Source organism: Falco cherrug, chromosome W (genome assembly GCF_023634085.1).
Source record: "Falco cherrug isolate bFalChe1 chromosome W, bFalChe1.pri, whole genome shotgun sequence".
Taxonomy (NCBI): Eukaryota; Metazoa; Chordata; class Aves; order Falconiformes; family Falconidae; genus Falco; species Falco cherrug.
The window spans coordinates 10,175,484-10,196,680 of NC_073719.1; positions in this window are offsets into that span (position 1 = coordinate 10,175,484).

Genomic DNA, 21,197 nt, shown 5'->3' on the forward strand with positions numbered 1-21,197 from the left:
CAGATCACAAAGGGTGCAAGAGGACAGGTTTGTATTCTGGAGGACAACTCACTGCTTGGAAGCAAATGTCAGGGAGGTACAAAAGGACCCTAAATATAGCATCTAATTCAGGGACAACCAGCTCAATGCCCATCCCCACAGAGGGCATTGTCCACAGCCCCCCAGGTGGCAGGAAAGCTGGGACACTTGTTCCCATGGACACAGCTGCAGGAATGGACCCACAAGATCAGTGTGTGACTCTGCAGCTGAAACACCCATCGCCAGAGAGCCTGACAGCAAGAGCAAGAAAACAGTAACAAATAACAGAGACAATGGAGAAAGGAGGCAAAACAGAGTGAGGGTGCGGCTGAGAGAGGCCAGGGCAAGCGTGCCGGGCACTAAGGGCAGCGTTGCCCTTGCCCAGCTGTGCTCGACACCTCCCACACACCAACATTGCCGGGCAGCTGCTCTCAGCCCCTGTGCTCTGCAGAGGGACCCCACGGGGCACATGGCTGGAGAGCTGCCCCTCGGCTCTGCTGGAGCTCTGGCTGCAGAGGGGGTGGCTCACACCTCGGGTGCGGTGAATGAAGAGACGGGACGCAGCTTGATGCAAGCAAATGTCAATTTATTGTACAGAAGCACGAGGTTTTATACACTTTCAGAAGCTGCACGTTTTAAATAGATTGGTCCTTGAAGCTAAGCCTTGCATACTAGGCAGTTCCTGATTGGTGGTTAACTACCAGCAATTAACTGCAAGGTGTTACCTTTCCTTGGCGCCATCCTTGGCGCCATCGGTCTCCCACTCCCCTGTGCTCTGTCAACATGTCTCATCATGTTAATTGTTGTCTAGACAAGCTCGAGCACATTCCCCTCAGCTAACTGATTGCCACGCATGGTCCTAGTTTCCAGCCCCCTCCTGCATCTCCCCCTTCCTGTTGCACAAAAAGAACCTTTGAAACCGAACGAGTAAAAACAAGGTATAAGTAATAGAACAAATAAAAAACCAACTGAGACATATTATTAATGTCAAAATAACCCACTGTCTTTGTTCCGTACAATTCTACAATTTCCCCTTTTTGTTTTTGAACATCTAGTACCAGGCTTGCCATGTTCTGCAGGGCCCTTGCAAACATGACAGCAACCAAGGTAACAGCAAACAAACAATACTGCCAATTGAGTGAATGGATGCCAAAAAGGCTGACATTTTCTCAGGTTTTGATAACATGTTGCTGCAATGGGGCGCCTAAAATCCGCGCAGCACGTACCATCAAAATCCTCACAGCCATGTCCTTGAACCAACAACAAAAAGCAGTGGCAATTTTGACTCACATGCTTAACTGCCTACCAAACAAGGTGATTTAACTCTTTAATGCTTTCCCTGCTGTTACTCTGGATAAGAGAAGAACCGCTGCAACACGTTCCCATCATAGCCTCCTACTACATAAGCATCTACAGAAAGACAATTATCAACATTCAAAGTGTAAACAATATCATCTTCTTTTGGATTAACATTATACATAGGTGGAAGGGCACACCAAACAAGAACTGGTTCAGTCAAAAATTTCGAAACATCGCATGCCTTCTCTGAACATACCTCTGGGGTCATTCCCTTCATTCCCTCTCTTTTTTATGCAAAGAGAGACACTTTACCATAACAGAGAAGCCCCTATTTACATCTCTGAGCCAGGACACAAACCGCAGCTGTATGCGCCACGAGGCTCAGGGCAGAAATCATTCATGTAGTTACATAGCTATATATCACTACAAGCATGCAGACACCTATTAGACACTAGATAACCATGTTTATCTTTCCTAGTCTCCTTCTACAATACCCAGCTGTTCTCTCATCTCTTGTTAGGTCAAATATTCTCCAGTTTCCCCTCCTATCTCTCTCTTCAGACATTCTCTGTCCTCTTTTTTGCTTGTTAATTGCGATGAGGCAAAGGGGGTGTGTAGCTGGGTGACCATGACCTGCTTTATTTTACAATCAACTAAACACTGAATACAGAAAAGAAAAGGCATGGGAGACATAAGGCAAACATCAATAAGGTGGTTAAAGATAATTATAATAAATCCTGTAATACTTTTGAGTCATGGCCCAAAGTTTCCCAGCCATGAGAAGAGACCAAAGGCAACCCGCCCGTGGCTCTGTTGCAGATCTTTGTTTTAAGGCTTTTGAGTTTTGTATACTTTTGTAAATTAATTCACAGTGGTCACTCAGATTCACGTAACACATCCTATCAAAGTCTTCACGCTTGTGTCCCTGTGCTAATAATAAAAATCAATAGCAACTCGGTTCTGTAGCAACATATGATGGACAGAATCAACATCTGTTAATAAGCCAGAAAAAAAAATAGTATTTGTAGTATTTGTTTAGCAAGCTAGCAGCCTAATTTACTAAGCAAATTAAGAGCGTGTACTATTCTTACAGAAGAGATTAGAGAAGCAAAAATGTGTTACGCTGCATTCCAGAACTCAGCCTGAGAATTACAGTCTGCTGTGAGTTCTGCGTTACAATCATTTGACACATGTTGGGGTTGCGATTGTGAAAGTTGCCCGTTTACAATTTTCATTGACATTATCACAGCCAGTTGTTTTAAAAGCATCCCTTGAGCTTCCTGATGTTCGACTTGTTGCAAAATATCCTGAAGCCAATCAATCAAGTTAGTATTAAAGTTAGTGACTCTCTAGGACCCTGCAAGACTGTGGCAAGACTCCCGCATCCGGACTGCCTTAATAGCCATCTCCTTCATTTGCAAACAGTTGTCCCTGGGATACCTTGCCTGAGTCACAGAATCGGCACAGTTAATTTTCTCCAGCCAACTGCTCATAGTTAACAGCAGTTCCCCGATTAAGGTTTTCAGTCAAGGCCACTACACATAGCTCACAAAAATCAAATAACCACATCATATACTGTATCAGTTAGTACCATACAAAGCAATAACTTCCAATCCTGCAGTGTGAGTGTACAAGGCTCTGCCATCACTTCAGGAAGGGACATAGCAAATGCATTATGAATCCTCCCTTCCCGCACTGCTTTGCTTAACTCTTTAACAGCCTCGTATTGCACAGGCTGCCACTCTGCAGGTTGATTTGTCTGACAAAATACTGAACATGCCCTAGCGACTCCCAAATCCCCTCGCTTAAGTGTTTCCCACTTGCATTCCTGCCACCGATCCCTCAGACTCCCTTTCACCCTCCCCAAAAATACAGTCAATGCATCAGGAGAGACAAAGGGGTGGGGGAAAGGTCTAGCTCCTTTTCCAGATCTGTAGGACCTGGATCAAAAGGTTTATCAGTGTCAATGGAATCATTGTCCGAGTTGTCCTGTTCCCGTGCTTGGTCCTGTGTTGTGAGGGTCGCTGCAATCAGTGACAGAAGCTTTGGGGGCAGAGGAGGTGTGGACAGAATCACCATTGCTGACAGTGTGTTGAGAAGAGTCGCGCTGTCGGTGGAATTTACAGCCTCCTCCAGTTCAGTGCTTACACTGTTTGTGGAATTTACAGCTTCCTCTGGTTTAGCACCGTTAGCAGAATTAGTCCACACTTGGTGAAGAGTAGTCAGAATTTGCCACCAAGGTGCTAAATGCATTCCCGACACGGAGTTCCCCTCCGCGGCAGCATCATACAATTGGCTGCTGTATGTACACATTTTCATTTCTTTCAAAGTCTCTAAAGTTTCTTGGCTGCTCACCTGTCTCGATGAATACAGGTGTTATCCTCGGGGTTTAGGTTGTCCGCCTGTCCAGACAGCAAGACGATCGTTCAGCCAAGCCGTCTCCTCCGGAACGCAGCCCTCTTCCACGAGCTGTCTTTTTTTACCAACCAGTTCCGTCCTTATTCTTCCAAGGCTTCAGAACACCACCATAGGGGTCACCATTTGAGGAGACTGAGGCACGGACTCCCTGATCTGACTAGAAGACCCTTTATGAGTCCATAAATGTCTCTTTCTGGGGACGAAGCCTGATTCCCCGTTACAGATTTCCCACAGCTCACCTGTCAACTCCGGAGGGATTTCTGGCCGGCTCCTGCTTCCTTTCAGCAGATCATTCAAAGTTCTGTGGGATTCGCTGCATGTCGCTCAGATAGGCGATTCGAGAGCCCTTCACGTTAGATCCTTAAACGCATCACGTCGGGGTCACCAATTTGCAGCGAATGAAGAGACGGGACGCAGCTTGATGCAAGCAAATGTCAATTTATTGTACAGAAGCACGAGGTTTTATACACTTTCAGAAGCTGCGCGCTTTAAACAGATTGGTTCTTGAAGCTAAGCATTGCATAGTAGGCAATCCCTGACTGGTGGTTAACTACCAGCAATTAACTGCAAGGTGTTACCTTTCCTTGGCGCCATCCTTGGTGCCATCCGTCCCCCACTCCCCTGTGCTCTGTCAACACGTCTCATCATGTTGATTGCTGTCTAGACAAGCTCGAGCACATTCCCCTCAGCTAACTGATTGCCACGCATGGTCCTAGTTTCCAGCCCGCTCCTGCACTCGGGACCCCCAGCCCTGAGGGCAGAGGCTTTGCTGCGGGGAGAGCAGGCCAGGGGGATGCCTCAGAGGAAGGGCTCTCTCAGTCCCTGATATTATCCCAGCTGGCACAGGATTTCCCTCCTGGGAGGTGTTTCCCTGTGCCAGGTCTTTCCCTGTCAGTGCTCACAGACCCCATCCGAGCCTCTGTGCACTGGCCCCGCACAAACCTGCCTGTCTGCAGGGCACTGGCTGGGCGCAGGGTCCTGTCCGCAGGGGGAAAGGGCAGGTCAGAATGACCCTGATGGCTCCAGCAAAGGTGCTGCTGCTGCTGTTCATAGACAGAGGAGTGGCTGAGGGCACTTCAGGAGGCTCCTGGCAGATCTCATCACTCACAGTTCCAGCTAGGAGTCTAAGTGACCTCTTCCAGCTTGAGACCTCCTTTTTCATCTCTCTCCTTTTTCATCTCTCCCTTCCCCCTCCTGCCCCCAAGAGCAGGAAAATGAAATCACAGACTGAGGAGAGCCCTGTATTACGATACCGATCTCTGCCCTGACCTTCCTCATGAAATCAGACTTCCAGACATGTCCTCAGGTAACCTAGACCTGAGAGCAGCCCTGAACCATGCAGCATAGAGGAATCCTTCCCTACTGGGTGTCACGCAGTGTCACCACTGAGCTGTGCGAAGCTGCTGGGCAGGGTGAGAGCTGCCCCTGGCAGGCGGCAGAGCCGCTGCCCCAGCACACAGCTCCCTGAGCTGCAGGGACCCTGCTGGCAAGGACAGCCCTTGGCACCCCTGCCTGCACAGCCACCTTCACAGCCCTGCAGCCGGCCCTGGCACAAGGCAGCCCACATGCCCTGGCCCTCCCACGCTGCAGCAGGGAAGCCCTGCTCTGCAGCACACTGGCCTCCTCCACAGCAAAAGGCTCCCACACGGTCCCACAGGCTGGGCCTGCCCCAGCTGCTGCAGACCCGGGTAGGAACTGCAGAGGCATTGCTCTGTAGCCAGAGACTCACCGGGTCAAGGGCTGTGAAGATTTCTCCAACAGTGAGCTCTCAGCATCCTCCCAACATCCCAACAAGGTCTGCTTTTGAGCTCTCCCTGCCTCCCTCCTCTGCCCCTCTGGGCTCCCTCCAGGTGTCCCTGGGGCTGCAGGGGAACCTGCTGGGGAGCAGCCTGATGCAATCACTCATGCTCCTTGCCTCAGCTGGGCAGAGACACTTCTGTCCAGCAGTGGCATTTCTCTGAGGAGATAAAGTTTTGTGCATGAGTATCAACTTTTGGTAACCCATTACCAGACAGGACACCAGGAAGACTGCAGCAAAGGATCTAAGTACTCCTAAACAGCATGTGTGTGTGTGCGTGTGTGTCTGGTGGTTCTACAGGCAGGGGCGGGGAGGATGTCTTCAGTGCTTCAGTAAGCATTGCAGAGTCAATTGAAGCTCTTCATTGCATAGTCCTAGGGGTACAAGGACTCAGCTCTCCTTTGCCCATGCCAGGTCTCTGCTCTGAAGCAAAGCCTTTGCACCCACGGGCTCTGGGACACTTGGTTCCAGGTTTCCTCATGGCAGAGCTGGGCTGGTGCCACAGCTGGGGGGCTTCAGCCCAGATGTGCAGCAGTGCCCTCAGCCAGGGGCCCACGCAGAGGCAAGTGGAGCCGGTACTGTTGCAGACAGAGCTGTGACACTGAGGGAACCAAGTGCCAAGGCAGGTGGCAGAGCTCAGCACAGCTGCTCTGCAAGGACAGCAGCCTCCAACCATTTCAACATTCAAAATGGAGTTTATACTTCTGAGGCAGTTTCAGGGAATTCTAAGGAGTGTTCACCCCTTCTGCACAAGCCACAGCCTGCCAGTATGTTACCTGGCACCTGCACTCTGCTGCTCTCCTGCCTCACTCCCTCTGGAAGATGAGACTCCACCATTTCTTTGCTTCTAGAACCAAGGTAGACATGAATGATGCAGGATTTTAGATCCAGGTGAGCAGAATTCTGATGCAAAGAACCTGCAGACACTTAAAGAAGCATTGTCACTGTGCTGTCCTGTGACTGTTAGCAGGTGGTTACTTGACCACTGGCTTGCAAGGTCCCACCAAACCTCTGTCTTGGTAGGATCCAAGCCTCTGTCTCACTGATCCCCTCCTTCTTCACTCACCTTGATGTCTATAGGGTTGTTCTCCCACATAATTCTCACTCCTCTCCCTTTGTGTTTTGTCCTTTCTGCCTTAGGTTTATCACAGAGGTGCCACTAGAATTGCTCATTGGATCAGATTTGGGCAGGGGCTGGTCCATTTTGGAGTCAAATGAAAGTGGGTTTATTGCCATGGAGTCAGCACTTGATCTCTTCTCAGCTTTGCCAGCCCTACAAACCCCGTGACCACTCCGAAACCCTTGCCATGTAAACCCACAGCATCTCTAAATTCCCCAATAGGATGTGAGGTTATTGATCCTAAGGCTTCCTCACTCTGGTTAAATAAGACTTTTCCCCTTCCTTTCCCTGATTTAGGTTATTTCACAGCAGAGGTGCGCTGGACCACAGCTGTGTCATCAGGGCCAAGATCAGACATGTCACAAAAACAATAATAATGGGTAACAAGTGTCCAAGGTCTGAGGAAAGCAAAATTTTTTACAGCAGAGCATGCGGGGGTGGTGGACAGAGGTCACTGTAAAGGTGAAATGAGATGTCCCTAATGAGAGCAATCCATGTTGTCCTTGGGGCCAGAGAGATGCAGGGCTGGACTGTGAAGTGCTGGCAGGAGAGGGCATTGCTGCTGTGATGTCTCTGCAGCTACAGAGGACATATGGTTCAGCTGTGGTTGATGTCCAGGAAGGACAAGGTGCTTTTGATTTTGTCCTTGACAATGGACATCCTGTGATCCAGGAACCCTTTGAAAATTATTGGTCTGTTTCTCTATTGCATCACCGTAGCGATTACTTTCAACAGTGCTGGCTAACTGGGGAGGTCCATGAAGACTGAATGTTAGTCAAGTTGTGCTCACCTACAAGACAGGCAGAAAGGAGGATAACTACAGGCCTGTCAACCTTATCTTAGTGCCAGGGAAGGTTGTGGAGCTGATCATCCTGAGCACCAACAAGCAGCAGGTGCAGCGAAACCAGGAGGTCAGGACCAGACAGCATGGGTTTATGAAAGGAAGGTCCTACTCGATGAAACTGATCCTCTTTTGTTACAAGATGACCTGCCCAGTGGATGAGGGAAAGGCTGTGGATGCTGTCTAACTGGACCTTAGGAAAGCCTTTTTGCTCCATCTCCCACAGCATTCTGCTGGAGAATCTGGCTGCTCATGGCTTGGCTGGGTGTTCTCTATGCTGGGTTTGAGCTGGATGTACATCCAAGTCCCAAGAGGGGTAGTAAATGGAGTGACATCCAGGTGACGGCCCATAAGGAGTGGTGTTCCCCAGGGCTCAGTGTTGGGGCCAGTCCTGTTTCAGAACTTTATCAATGATGCAGCCAGGGGGATTGAGTGCACCCTCAGTGAGTTTGCATACAACATCAGGTTGGGTGGGAGGGCTGATGTCCTTGAGGGCAGGAAGGTTCTGCAGAGGGATCTGCACAGGTTGGGCTGTTTGAGTGAGTCCAATTGTATGAAGTTCAACCAGGAGAAGTGCCAGTTCTGCACTTGGGTCGCAACAACCCCACACAACGCTACAGGCTTGGGGGAGAGTGGCTGGAAGGAAGCCTGGTGGGAAAGTACCCTGAGGGTGCAGGTTGACAGATGGTTGAGCATGAGCCATCAGTGTACCCAGGTGGCCAAGAAGGCCAATATCATCTTGTCTGATATCAGAAACAGTGTGGCCAGCAGGACCAGGGCAGTGATCGACCCCCTGTACTCAGCACTGCTGAAACAACACCTTGGACACCATGTTTCCATTTTGGGCCCCTCACTTCAGGAGAGACTTTGAGGTGCTGGAGTGTGTTCATAAAAGGGCAACAAAGCTGGTGAGGGTCTGGAGCCCTGGTCTGTGGAAGAGCAGCTGAGGGGACTTGGATTCTTAGTGTGGAGAAGAGGAGGCTCAGGGGGATCTTACTGCTCTCTAGAACTACCTGAAAGTAGGTTGTAGATGGGTGAGGGTAGGTCTCTTCTCCCAGATAACAAGAGACAGGACAAGAGGAAACGGCCTCAAGTTACACCAGGAGAGGTTTACATTGGGCATGAGGCAAAACATCTTCACTGCAAGGGTGGTCAAGCATTGGAACAGGCTGCTCATGGAGGCGGTGGAATCACCAGCCCTGGAGGTGTTTCAGAAATATATAAATGCAGTGCTTGGGAACAGGATTTAGTGATGGAATTGGCTGTCCTGAGGTAACAGGTGGGTTTGATGATCCTTGAGGTCTTTTCCATTCTAAATGACTCTCTGTTTCTATGATTCTATGATATTGCAAGCCTACCTAGACCAGATGCTGAGAAAGCTGGTCTAGCTCACCCTGCCTTAGTATGGGGGTTGGACTAGATGATATCCAGAGGTCAGTCCAACCTGAAAAGAATCCATAGAGCTAGAAAAGCATATATAAATTGTGTCAGCACCAATACAGGAGTTCATGTGAAGAATGTTTCTCCATTCAAATTACTTTTGTGAAATGTATTTGATCAATCAGGAAGAAGCAAGCCTGCTTTTCTATGGTCAGGTGGTGGGCCAGAAAGAGGGTGATGGGGAGGTATGGTATTAGGAGGGCATTTGAGTCTCAGGAACCCCTAATGCAGGAGGAAGTTCATGGCTGTGAAGGGGCCTGTGAAGCCAGCTCTGTCTCTGGAGGTGACAGGCCAGCAACAGGAACATGTGGCTAGGGAAGTCCCTCTGCCAAGGTAGAGCATAGGTCCTCTCCAGGAAAAGGCCTGGGATACAGATTGTCATGTCCATTTTGCCTGTGGACATGACAAGACAGCAGCAGGCATGTGGTGTAGAAGACCATGTGGAGATTGTTTCTCTGTGGTAAGGGGAAAGACCACCAGAAGAAGCAAACAGTGTTGGTTCCCCGCATAAAGGGGGGTTCCTGCGACCGTAAAGCTTTCCTGGGTAGTGGGAAAAAGCAGGAAAGAGGAAAAGATTTCACAAAGTGTAATATTGAAAATGGAGAGTGGCTATCAGGAGGAACAACTGTCACTCCAAGGGTCCTGCTGTGGTGCAAGAGCTCAGCCAGAGGGAATCTGGATCAGCCCATGGCTTTGTGTTTCAAGGAAGAGCCAGTGAGAGTGGAGGTACCTCAGTGAACACATAGAACTGTTGGGGTGAGAGCAAGGCAGGGCAGCGAGATGGTGCCTACAGCCTGCACGGAAACAGGGGCAGTTGTCCAACCATGTAGAACAGCCTGCGGTGGAGATGGAAAAGGGTTTTAGCAAGGCTGGAAAGCCTGAAGAGAACCCAGCTCTTTGTCCCCTTGGCTATGGCAGCTGTTTCTGACACTGAGGCCTGTGAGAAGACAAGTTGTCCTCATGGCACTAGAGCATCATTGCCTCCTTGCAGCCCCATGGGGAAGCTGGAAGTTGTTGTGCCATTGTTGTCCTTAACATGGCATTGGATCCCCCACCTTCCATGGTCCCCAGGAAGAGCCCTGATCCCTCTGTGAGGGACAGCACTGACCTTCCCACAGGCTGCAGGTCATGGCTTGGCCTTTCTGCTTCATCAAGCAAGCAAGCAAGCCAAGGCTTTGCTCAGCAGCAGAGCTGCCTGCACAGCGCCTTTGCCTACCTGCACTCACAGCCTCCAAGGATGGGCTCTAACAAGGCCATGGGGAGGCTTTCTCAGTCATGGCCCTCAGCGGGGCTTGTTAATGCTTCTAGCGACTTTGGGGTTTGCTCCTAACTTGGTGTTCTTGAGAGTTTTCCTCAGTCTCCTCTGAACACCTCAAGTTCACAGCACCACAGACACCCTGGGCTCATTACGAGGCAGAAAGCCCTTAGGAGCCCTGTCTCCTCCATCAGGGACATCTGGTTTTCAAGTTTGGCTGGTACACTTAGTGAGGTAAGTTTCAGCAGTATAGTGAAAGAGAAAGGCAGGTAATGAACACTTTGGAGAAGTGATAGAAGGCTTTTCCAATTGCTCTTGATGCAGAGTGTCTCCTGAGGAGGTGTGGACAGGTAGGGAAAGCAGTTCCTGGAGCTAAATACTGTGTGGACAGTCTTGCTCTTCACATCTCCAGCCTCACTATGAATATAGCAAGTTCTTGGCAATAATTATTGGCTGCTTGTAAACAGAACTAAAAGAGGGATTGCTAACAGGGAATGGTAGATGGTGGTGGTGGTGAGGGGACTGGGATAGAAATTAATAAATAAAAAATACATTTCTCAGCTGTATTATTGCTAGTTCATGCAGATCCCCATGAGGCCCATTGCCACAACTGAAGAGTTGCCCATAGGGAATATTAGAGACACTACTGAAAGACAGTCCAACTTTTCCTCTCTAAACCTTAAAGCAGAAGCTACATCGGTAGAATGGGTTGGAGTGATCATAGAGGAAGAGGAGAAAGGCATCTGGAGATGAACTTCTTAACCCAGAGCTGTAAATCAGGAAACCAGGACGTCAGCGTACAACAAATGTCTTGAATTCCAGAGAAGGTGTGAACTTTCTGGGACTCATGACAAATATTAGGATGTTTCCAAATCTTTTCTATATCTGTAGAAATTCTCCCACTTTGATATACATATACGCAACAACTGGTATTAACAACAGCACAGACTCTGCCTTGAGACGCCAGCTTCATATCTAATGCCATTCCATTTTGCACAGCTATAGGGGCTATTCCTCAAACTCCTTCCTGCAAAGCCTTCATGGCACCTGCAGGGTCCTTGCCCATCTCTTATAACTTTTGTGCATCTCTTTATCACTGCCCTCTACAATTCAGGAACCGCTAACCAAGGAGTAACCAAGGCCACAAGAAGGTGATGATCTGGGCTGTCATTATGACATCCATTACATCCGAGAAGCTCATAGGCCACTAGGAGGCACGTGGCCATGAAGGCAAGTTTGAGGTCCCTGGAGTGTCCAGTTTCCTTGGGGGATTGGCCATCAGCAGCCCAGCTGGTTATGGCTGCAGTAAGAAAGGCACTTGGACTCTGAGACAAAGTGTCATTTCAAATGGCCTTGGTTAGAGCAAACTCTACACACAGAGACAATCGTGTCAGCTGTATTCCGTCCCTTCCGACGCCAGGAACATGGAATTTACAGAGGTGGGAGAGTGGTGCAGCAAGTTGTGCAGATCCTGCCTGCAGAAGGCTTATCCCACATTGTCTCCTGTGAGACCCTGAAGTGCTTTCTGCCAGGGAAACCCATTCTAGTCATCACTTCTCGTGTTCTAAGAGGAGATGTTCACTTGGGAGTTGGTAACTGCAGTCCCAGGTAAAGGTAAGGGCGAGCGGTTGGCCATTCACCAGCAGCTTCCTGCAGATTTCTTCTTCCAATATGGCTTATTCTGCAACCCAGGGACACACTCAGCACAGCACAGCCTGAAGGCCAAGAGGTACGTGGAGCACAGCACAGGCCTGCTAGGGTTTCCTGTGACAGTCATCACTAACTCCTCCATTTACAATGGTCTTCTGCTCAGTATCTCCAAACCTCCTGATGAAAGTTAGAAGGAGGACAATGTCTCCTTTATACCGCTAGAGAACGGGACCTGTACTTGAAGGCCTTGGTTGAAGAGAAAGTGGAAGATGATCCCTGACCAACATGGTGCAAATGCTCTGCAGGACTTTTTTTGAACAAAAAGTTGGCAGGAGTGGTGAAAATTCTAGATGACAACTTTGAGTCAAGTATGGGTGAAGGTGGTAGGGTAGAAAGCAAGGGAAGTCAGCAAGACAAATTGTAGCAGGGCTGAGTAGAGAGGAAAGATCACCTCCACCAACTCTTGGGCAGAGCTCTTCCTAATGCAGCCAGGATGCCAGGAGAAAAGAAGGTTTTGGAGACTCCTAATAACAGCTTTCCCATGTGGTCTTGGGTCATATCAGCAAGAAAAGGCAAACAGGTTTATGCTTCTTGTGCATGATGGGAGGATGAGGGCCAACGGGCATCAGCTGAAGCAAGGGAAGACAATCTTTCTCCCCATGAAGACAGTCAAGCAGTGGAGCAGATGTCCCAGAGACCTTGTGCCATGTCCATCCTTTGAGCTTTTCAAGACCCACTTGAAGGAAAGCCTGAGCTACTTGCTCTGACCCTATCGCTGATCCTGCTGTGAGCAGCACATTGGCCTGGACATCTCCTGAGGTCCCTTCCAGCATGAATGATTCTGCATCTCCATCCACCATGGATCTTACCTTCATGATGGGATGGAAACCACTTAGGTTCCCGGTGACTGTTGAAGTTAAACAGAAAGTTGGTCAGATGACATGTGACTTTCTCTTCCCACTCCAAGCTTTGTAGCTCAGATGCAGGGCTGCTTGGCAGGTACCCCCAAACAGCCCTGACTGATTCCTGTTCTTCACCCTTTCCTTCTTTTGTACCTCTTTTCCCATACACAATTGATTCTCATTGACCACCCTTGTATCCTCCCATGCAAGCAGCCCACTTCTCCTTTCCCTTTCCTCCCTGGACATTGTCTGTCTTCCTTTGGTGATTCTGAGCTCTTCACCATGGGAGTGCCTACCAAGGTCAGCATTACCATTGAAGCACTGCCTCCCTTCATTATCTGTGGCATCCTGCAGTTCCTTATGCTGTTACCTTGCCAGAGGCACACAGAGCAGGGTGAGCCATGTCCATGCACATATCAAAAGCTGGTCCAAGTAGCACCTTCCAAAACACTGGGATTGTGAAATTGGGACCTCAGAGGTTTTCCAAGTAGTCATGGTCAGCCCTTTATGGGGGCAGAATAACCCCACCCATGAGGGCACCTGAGTGGCTGAGGTACAAACCCAAGGAGAAGACGGACCTGAGTATTAGGAGGGATGCTTAGGAGCTACTCTTGCATGCTCAGCACATCTAAGGCCATCTGCATGTGGGGCTGAATTAGGGGGTGTGTGGCCACTCAGACAAGGGATTTATCATCCCCCTTGACTCAGCATCATCACCCCTGACACAGCACTGTCGTGGCCTCATTGGGATTATCTGTGTCTGGGCTTTGAGTTTTCTCATTCTGGAGCAGTGGGGAAAAACTGGAGAGGCTGTGGGGGATAACCTGCCTGGATGGAGTTTGGAGCCTGTGGCGAGAGACTGAAGGTCCTGGGTTTCTTGAAACGGGCAAAGTGGAGCCTCAGGGCACCACAATAGATGCATGCATCTGCTTGAAGCGGGGTGTCAGAGATGTCAGAGATAAGGGAGTCATCCCTGATAGTGGGAGAAAGAGACAACCTCCACAAAGTGCAACTTGGAAGGATAAGATTGGATGTGAGGAAAAAAACTGTCCCTCTGAGGGTTGATCTGTGATGCCACAGTTCACCCAGAGGGAGCCTGGATCAGCCCATGGCTTTGACCTTCAAAGAAGAATCAGGGATGAGTGCAGAGACATCAGTGAAGGCAGACAAGCAAGGGTGTGAGGGCTGGGTGGGAAAGACAGAAATGCGCCAACCGCCAGAGTGTAAAGTGGTACCAGCAGGGACAGTGCAGGGCAACTTGCAGTGGAGATGGCCCAGGGCTGCAGCAGGGCTGAATGGCCCCACAGGGGACTGAGGCCTTTGTCCCCCTGGCAATGGCAGTTGCCCATGTCATCAAGGCCTGGGAGATGAAACTTGATTTGGAAGGTCTTATGTTCTGCCCTCCAAGGGCTTGTGGGTCAGGGCTTGGCCTTTCTGCTTCATTAAAAAAAAAAAAAAATATGGATTTTGCAGCATTACAACCACTGACACAGTACCTTTGCCTACTTGCAGTTCTGGCCTCTAATTAGCTACTTTAACGAGTCCATGGGGACACTTTGTCAGTAAAGGCCCTCAGCGGGACCCATTAATGTCTGAAGGTATTTTCAGTATTGCTTCTGACTCGCATTCCTTCAGTTGCTGGTTCAGTCTTTACTCAGTAGCTCAGGTTCATGGCAGGAACTCCCAGTGCCCTAATGAGGTATTTATCTTTTTGTCATTTCCTTCCAGTCTTGGAGACCTGTGTAGCTAATTGGAGCTGTTCTATTCAGGTAATTAAGAGAGAGGAGTTCAAATTGCAACTGAAAATAATTAATTTATATTAGGGGTTAGAGGGGAGGTTCTAGCAGCATTCTCCAAGTGATAATGATGCAGAGTGTCTCCTCAGGAGGTCTGGAGTGGTAGGAAACACAGTCCGTTGAGGTCTGACACAGGATGGACAACTTTTCTCTCAATGTCCCCAAGCCCACCCCTTTTCTCATTGTTCCCTGGGACTTACATCCCTTCTCCTTACATCAGACTTCTCCCCTCAATTATGCTGATGGTTGCTAGAGCTCCTTTGCACCATCTCCCACCTGTTTGCCTTAGAGCTCTGGCTGCACACAGGCGCAGAAGAATTTTTCATATCTGCAAGCAATGTGAAGAATGATCAAGTGTCATAAATAAGAAAACACCCTCCACAAGCATATGCCAAATTCGAGCTTTCTCTTATGAGGTTGCCTTTCTGCAAGGGACACTCTTATAAGAAATCTTTTAGGCTGGTAGATACGGAAATATAGATCTAAACACAAGGAAAGAGTTGGTTATGGAGACAGATCAGCTGTGGGGAGACATGCAAGCTTTTCCTTCCTGAAGCTAAATACAGCAGCACAGGTGAGAGGTACCTAAAATACCAAAGAATAAGGGGAGGAGAAAACTGGTGAATAACTGAAAGACCTTTGCTGAGACAATCTGCTGAAAAGAAGACTTCAGAAGTCATATATGTCCTCTGGTCAGGTGCAAATATGTTGAAGATGAGAGAAATTAAGGACGTGGTATAACTGTAATAATAATGGTGAAGTTCTGGTATAAAATCACTATTTCTTTGAAGTATCACATTTGAAAGCTCTTTGAATTGTCAGGGGTCACTTATGAGAAAGGACAAGCAAGTGTTGCAACTGTCTTCGAAGGAGTCCATAAGTGCAGCTGGGGAACCACAGGCTGCACAAACCCCCACTGATGAGGGGTGTGCCACCAGTTAGAGTCCTCCTGGGTGACATTCCTGGCACCTGAGAGAGTAACTGTCCAGGTGGATTTCCCAAGGGTAAATCACACCTCGCCAACCTGACAGCCTGCAGTTGTGCGTGAGGAGCTCCAAAGCGGATGTCATTTCCCTCAGCTTCAGCAAAACTCTGGCCATGGTCTCCCTCAGTGTTCTGCCCACGTGAGGCCATGACACTCTGGGTGCATACAGAAAGAGATGGGTAAAACACCAGCTGGATGGTCAGGCTGAGAGAGCAGTGGGGAAGGGCTCACACCCCACCTGGCGGACACTGGGACATACTGGGGCATTGTGGGCAGCACAGGGGACTGTTCTGTGTGTGGTACAGTTTAGGAGCTGTACACATGGCCCAGTGGAGGCAACTGCCACAATGTCTGGTGATGGCCCCGACTTCGGAGGACCATTCCTGTGCCCTAGGGATGCCATCCAGGGAAAACCTGGCAGGTGGGATGGCTGCCCTGTCAGGAGCTGCACAGATGCAGGACGGACCAAGGGCAGAGTCTGCACCTCCCTCGGATGGACTAACACCCTGCAGCTGCAGGGCCTGGGACCTGCCTGGCTGGGGAGTGTCTGTGCAGAAAAGGCCCCGGTGCTGCTGGGGCACAGAAGGCAAAACACAATCCCACCCCGTGACCTGGTAGTAGAGGCAGCCAGCAGTGTCCTGGAGCATATGAAGAGGTGCCTTGCCAAGAGAGTGAGGGAAGAGATGGTGTCCCCTTGCTCATCGCCCATTACACCATGTGTAGACTGCTGTGTTCATTTTTGGGCCTTGACTGGGAAGGGACTGAGGCCTCGAGACAGGACCCATAACAGCAAGGAAGATGTGTATGACTGGGAGTGAGTTCAGTCAAGAGTCACTGAGATGTTCAGGGGCTGGAACACTTTCCTGTGGAGGGGAAACTGAGGGCAAGGCCCTTGTTCTGCCTGCACAAGGGAAGGCCTTGGGAGCCTCCTAGTGACCTGCCAGTCCCAACGGGGAGGTGGTCAGGAGGATGAAGCCAGTCTTGGAACTGTGGTGCCTGGCAGGAATGTGATAGGCAATCGTCAGATGTGTAAATAAGAATGTTCTTGGCAGGAGATAACGCAATGACCAGCCTCCACATCATGGGGTGCTTGAAGCTGTAAACAGAATGCAAACAAATGCTCTGCTTGGATAGTATGAACTTCTTTGCTAAAAGTGGGGGTGGTGGAAGAATGTCAGTGCTTTCCAGTTCTATGGAAGATTTAAGGCCTCTGGGAAAGAGCTGAAGGTAATAGTTTTGCTCCCCCCTTTCAGTCCGTGACACCCAGATGACCTGCTCTTCCTTCCCCTCTTCCCATCAACTGATGAAGAGATGAGAAGAAAGGAAGCAGAAAGGTCCTAGGACTTGGAGGGCCATGAAGTCCTTTCATTGGCCACCCCATCAAGAATCAAACTGGGATGTGAGCCTGAAAATTTTGATTCAACAAGGTCCATGGACAGGTTAGACTTTGTCTATGGCTGTGCCTAGAGACCCACACACCTACAGCATGGATGATGCTGGGGCCTGTTATAGTTGAATTTGAAATAACTAGAGTCCGAAATAAATTCACTAAGTATTTATTAAGGCAGGAAAGCAAAAACAGCGTGCTGGGCGGCCGGGGAGTCACAGCTCCATCCAGGCTCGCAAATTCTGACAAGTAACACAGCCCTTTTATTCTCAACTTCAAGGCTGGTTTAAGCAAACAGTTATGCTCTCAGTCCTGTAGCAAGAAGCTGTATATTACAAAACTAATCTATTTTTACACTAAGGTCTAGACGAAGACAAAGGTTGTCATAGTAACATGAGATTATGGTTTAACATTGGCCTTGTGAAGGTACATCTCGCAACCTCATGGTTAACAGTTAACTCATTTCTCGCCAGACTGAAGGTTCTCAAATCTCTTGCAGCAAGATCATTCCTTTTGTTAAAAGCCCATTTAATCAGCAAATTACCCTTAGTTACTTATTACAATTGCCCCCTTCTTTTATTTATAAGTGATTTGCTGACTAAATCTAGACAATACGTCACAAGCCGCATCTGATTCAGGACGTTCATTTGGTATAATTTTAATTTCCATTTCTGATTGTTTCATTACCGTTAGCTGCACTTTTTCTAACCTGCTTTTAACAAAAGTTACAAATTTATTGATGAGACAGGGTCCAAAGGTCAGAGTCAATAACAAAATTATTTGGAAAATTACAGTACATTTTTCCTGGGTTTGAGTTTGGACAAAAGTAATGAGCCCTCTGGTTAAGACATGGTTGTGTGGGCACTGAATCACAGAGATATACTAAGAAACTTGGAGGACCGGCTGTAACATTAGTTTTCAATATAACAGAACCTTCCAATCGAACCTAAGGTCCAATTGAAGGGTTGATGTTCATTTTCGAAAGTCGTGGTAATTAATATTATTATCAGGATAACAGCCTTCATTTCCCCACTGTTAGTACCTCTCTGCCTTTCCTCGTCTACTCTTTTGCAGAGAGCAATGGGTATCAATATCTTCTCGGCAGCAGCAGGTAGTCTTCAGGGGAATTTTGCTGTTATTCTGTCAATAATTTCCAAGGTCTAAAGGGTTAGTTATCTTCAAATATATTTCCACCTGTTTGGTTGTTGTGCCCGTTTCCAGGATCTTATAGTACACTGTCCTAAAACTCTATACCAGTCTATTTCATATACTTCCCAAAGTTCAGGTATTGACAGTTCCCATCCACAAAATAATTTACAAATTGTCTCTTAATTGAAATGCAAGATGACTTTTTATCACAATTTAAACACTGGCAAACAACCCAGCATAAATGTTTGGAAGTAGGGTGTTTTAAACAGGGTATTCCACGGATGTCTCCTATACCGGGTGATTTGGGTGTATCTGTCTCTGTCTCACAGCAAAAGGGAAAAACCTGAGGAGTTCCTGTCAGTTTGTATAGTCCAGCTCCCCCTGTTTGGTCAGGTATTTGTTCTTCACTCCAGGGTGCAAAATATACCTTTCACAGGGTAATTCCAGGTGGTATTTGGAACCATTGATATCTCTGGGAAGATAGGTCCCTTAATTCTGCTGGCATGAGTCCATCCTTTTTCCGCTGTTCGTACAGCTGTATCTGTGATAAGTAAAACAACAAAAGGTCCTTCCTGACAGGGTGTTAGAGAAGTTTCTTTCCAAGTTTTTATCAATACCTGGTCTCCAGGTTGAGTATGGAAATATCCAAAGGAGGTCTTTGTACTACCAAACCCTTCTTTTTTAATTCCTGTCTCCTTTTTGTGAGTTCTAAAATATTTTCTGTTACACTTCATGCTGAGGACTCAATTTTAATTTTATCAAGGGCTCAGTAACCTTAGGGGTCCCCAGCAAATAGAGCCCCTGACCCCCCATAATCTTCTTTAAAGACTTTTTTCATCCAGTCTCCTTTTTCGACAATTCCTTTGCAAATGCCGCCCTCTTGCAGCAATAGAAACACTCTACATCTTGTGAGCCAAATCCCTTTCTTTTAGGATTTTCTGGGCCCTTCTGGGGCCTTTCTCCTCTCCTGTCCAGATTTTGTCCTTCTCTTACAGCTGCCACCAAGATTCTAGCCTATCTCTTCTGACTCTCTAACTTTTTCCTTATATCGATGCAAGATATAGCCACAAACTGAGTTTTCAGCAGGGCTTGACCCACTTGACTATCAGGGTCTAGTCCAGAATATAGCTGGAAACTCTTTCTCAACCTTTCTAGCCATTCGGTGGGGGTTTCATCTTTTTTCTGTTGTTCACTGAAGGCTTTATTAATATTTTGTCCTCTGGGTACAGAGTCCCTAATTCCCTGAATTATCATATACCGGAGATCGACTATATTATTTCTATGTGTGGGATCTTGATTGTCCCAAATGGGCCGCTGTAAGGGCCATTTTAAATCTCCAGCTGGGCCATGTTGGTGTCTCTGATCCCAGTGTCTCATGCCTGCCATTCTGATTATCCCTCGTTCTTCATTTGTAAACAAGATCTTTAAAATAACCTCCATCTCGTCCCAAGTATAAATGTTAGGGCCGAGGAATTGATCAAAACATTCTGCTACCCCTAATGGGTCTTCTAACAAGCATCCCATTTCTTTCGTAAATTCTCTCACATCCCCAGAGTTGAGGGGTACAGATACAAATCTGACTGTGGGTTGTGGTCCCCCCATAGCAGTCTCCCTTAATGGATATAATAGATTTTCCTCCCTCCTTTCTCTAGTTTGACTTCTAGTCATTATTCAATTAGGAGAGGCCTCTTCCTCAGATTGGGGGGGGTGCTGTTGGAGGAGGATCAGGACCCTGTGGTGATGGAGGAGGGGGAATATAGGGTGGGGGAGATACTGGAAGTTCGTCTTCCTCCCGCCTTCTCTTCCTATCCTTTTTATTTTCTTTTAATGGGAACAAATTAGCAGTCTGGGCTGTACCCAGGATCCATAAAAAGGCATATTCACTCTCCTCCTTATTAAATGGTTGTTTATTGTTAACATATATATTCAGTTGTTGACATATCCAGTTCTGAAGGGATCAAAAAAAAGGCCAATATAAATCCTTTCTTATTTGTTTTCCTCCCCATACTTCCATACAATAATGGATCATTTTTTTCCCTGGACTTCCCCTTTCGAGAAGGGGAGGTGTCCCAATATTGAATCATTAGGCCTAACGGGCTATCCTGGGGTATATCAGGGAGCCCACCCCCACCCCATACCTCCTGCATGGAACAGAAGCCTTACTCTTTTATGGCCCATCTTCCGAGAGTGCCTTCTTTCACACAAAATTCACTTGCTTCCCTCCGTTCGTGGCCCACGCCCTCACGGACAATGGGAACCGCACTACAAGGAGGTCCACACTCGCTTCACCCGGTGGACTACTAAGTCTGGTGGACATCTCAGTCACTCGCACTCCGGGTACCCAATCCCCAACCCAATGGAACCACAATATACTCACTCACTCCCGAGTCTTTGTCCGGCTCTTTGTGCACAAAAATTACGGGGAACTGCAGTACCTCCTATATCTTTCTTTTTGCATTCCTCACTCAGTTCGGAAAATTCAGGTGAGCTAAGTCGGAACCTCCTCGGGGACCATCCGAAGATGGAGTGCACTCCCAGAGTTAAAGTCCAAGTCGGCTGTCTGGATCCAAGTCATGGCACCAAATTTGTTATAGTTGAATTTGAAATAACTAGAGTCCGAAATAAATTCACTAAGTATTTATTAAGACAGGAAAGCAAAAACAGCGTGCTGGGCGGCCGGGGAGTCACAGCTCCATCCAGGCTCGCAAATTCTGACAAGTAACACAGCCCTTTTATTCTCAACTTCAAGGCCGGTTTAAGCAAACAGTTATGCTCTCAGTCCTGTAGCAAGAAGCTGTATATTACAAAACTAATCTATTTTTACACTAAGGTCTAGACGAAGACAAAGGTTGTCATAGTAACATGAGATTATGGTTTAACATTGGCCTTGTGAAGGTACATCTCGCAACCTCATGGTTAACAGTTAACTCATTTCTCGCCAGACAGAACGTTCTCAAATCTCTTGCAGCAAGATCATTCCTTTTGTTAAAAGTCCATTTGATCAGCAAATTACACATAGTTACTTATTACAGGCAGAACATAAGACCCTCCAAATCAAGTTTCCTCTCACAGGCCTTGATGACATGGGCAACTGCCATTGCCAGGGGGACAGAGGCCCCAGTCCCCTGTGGGGCCATTC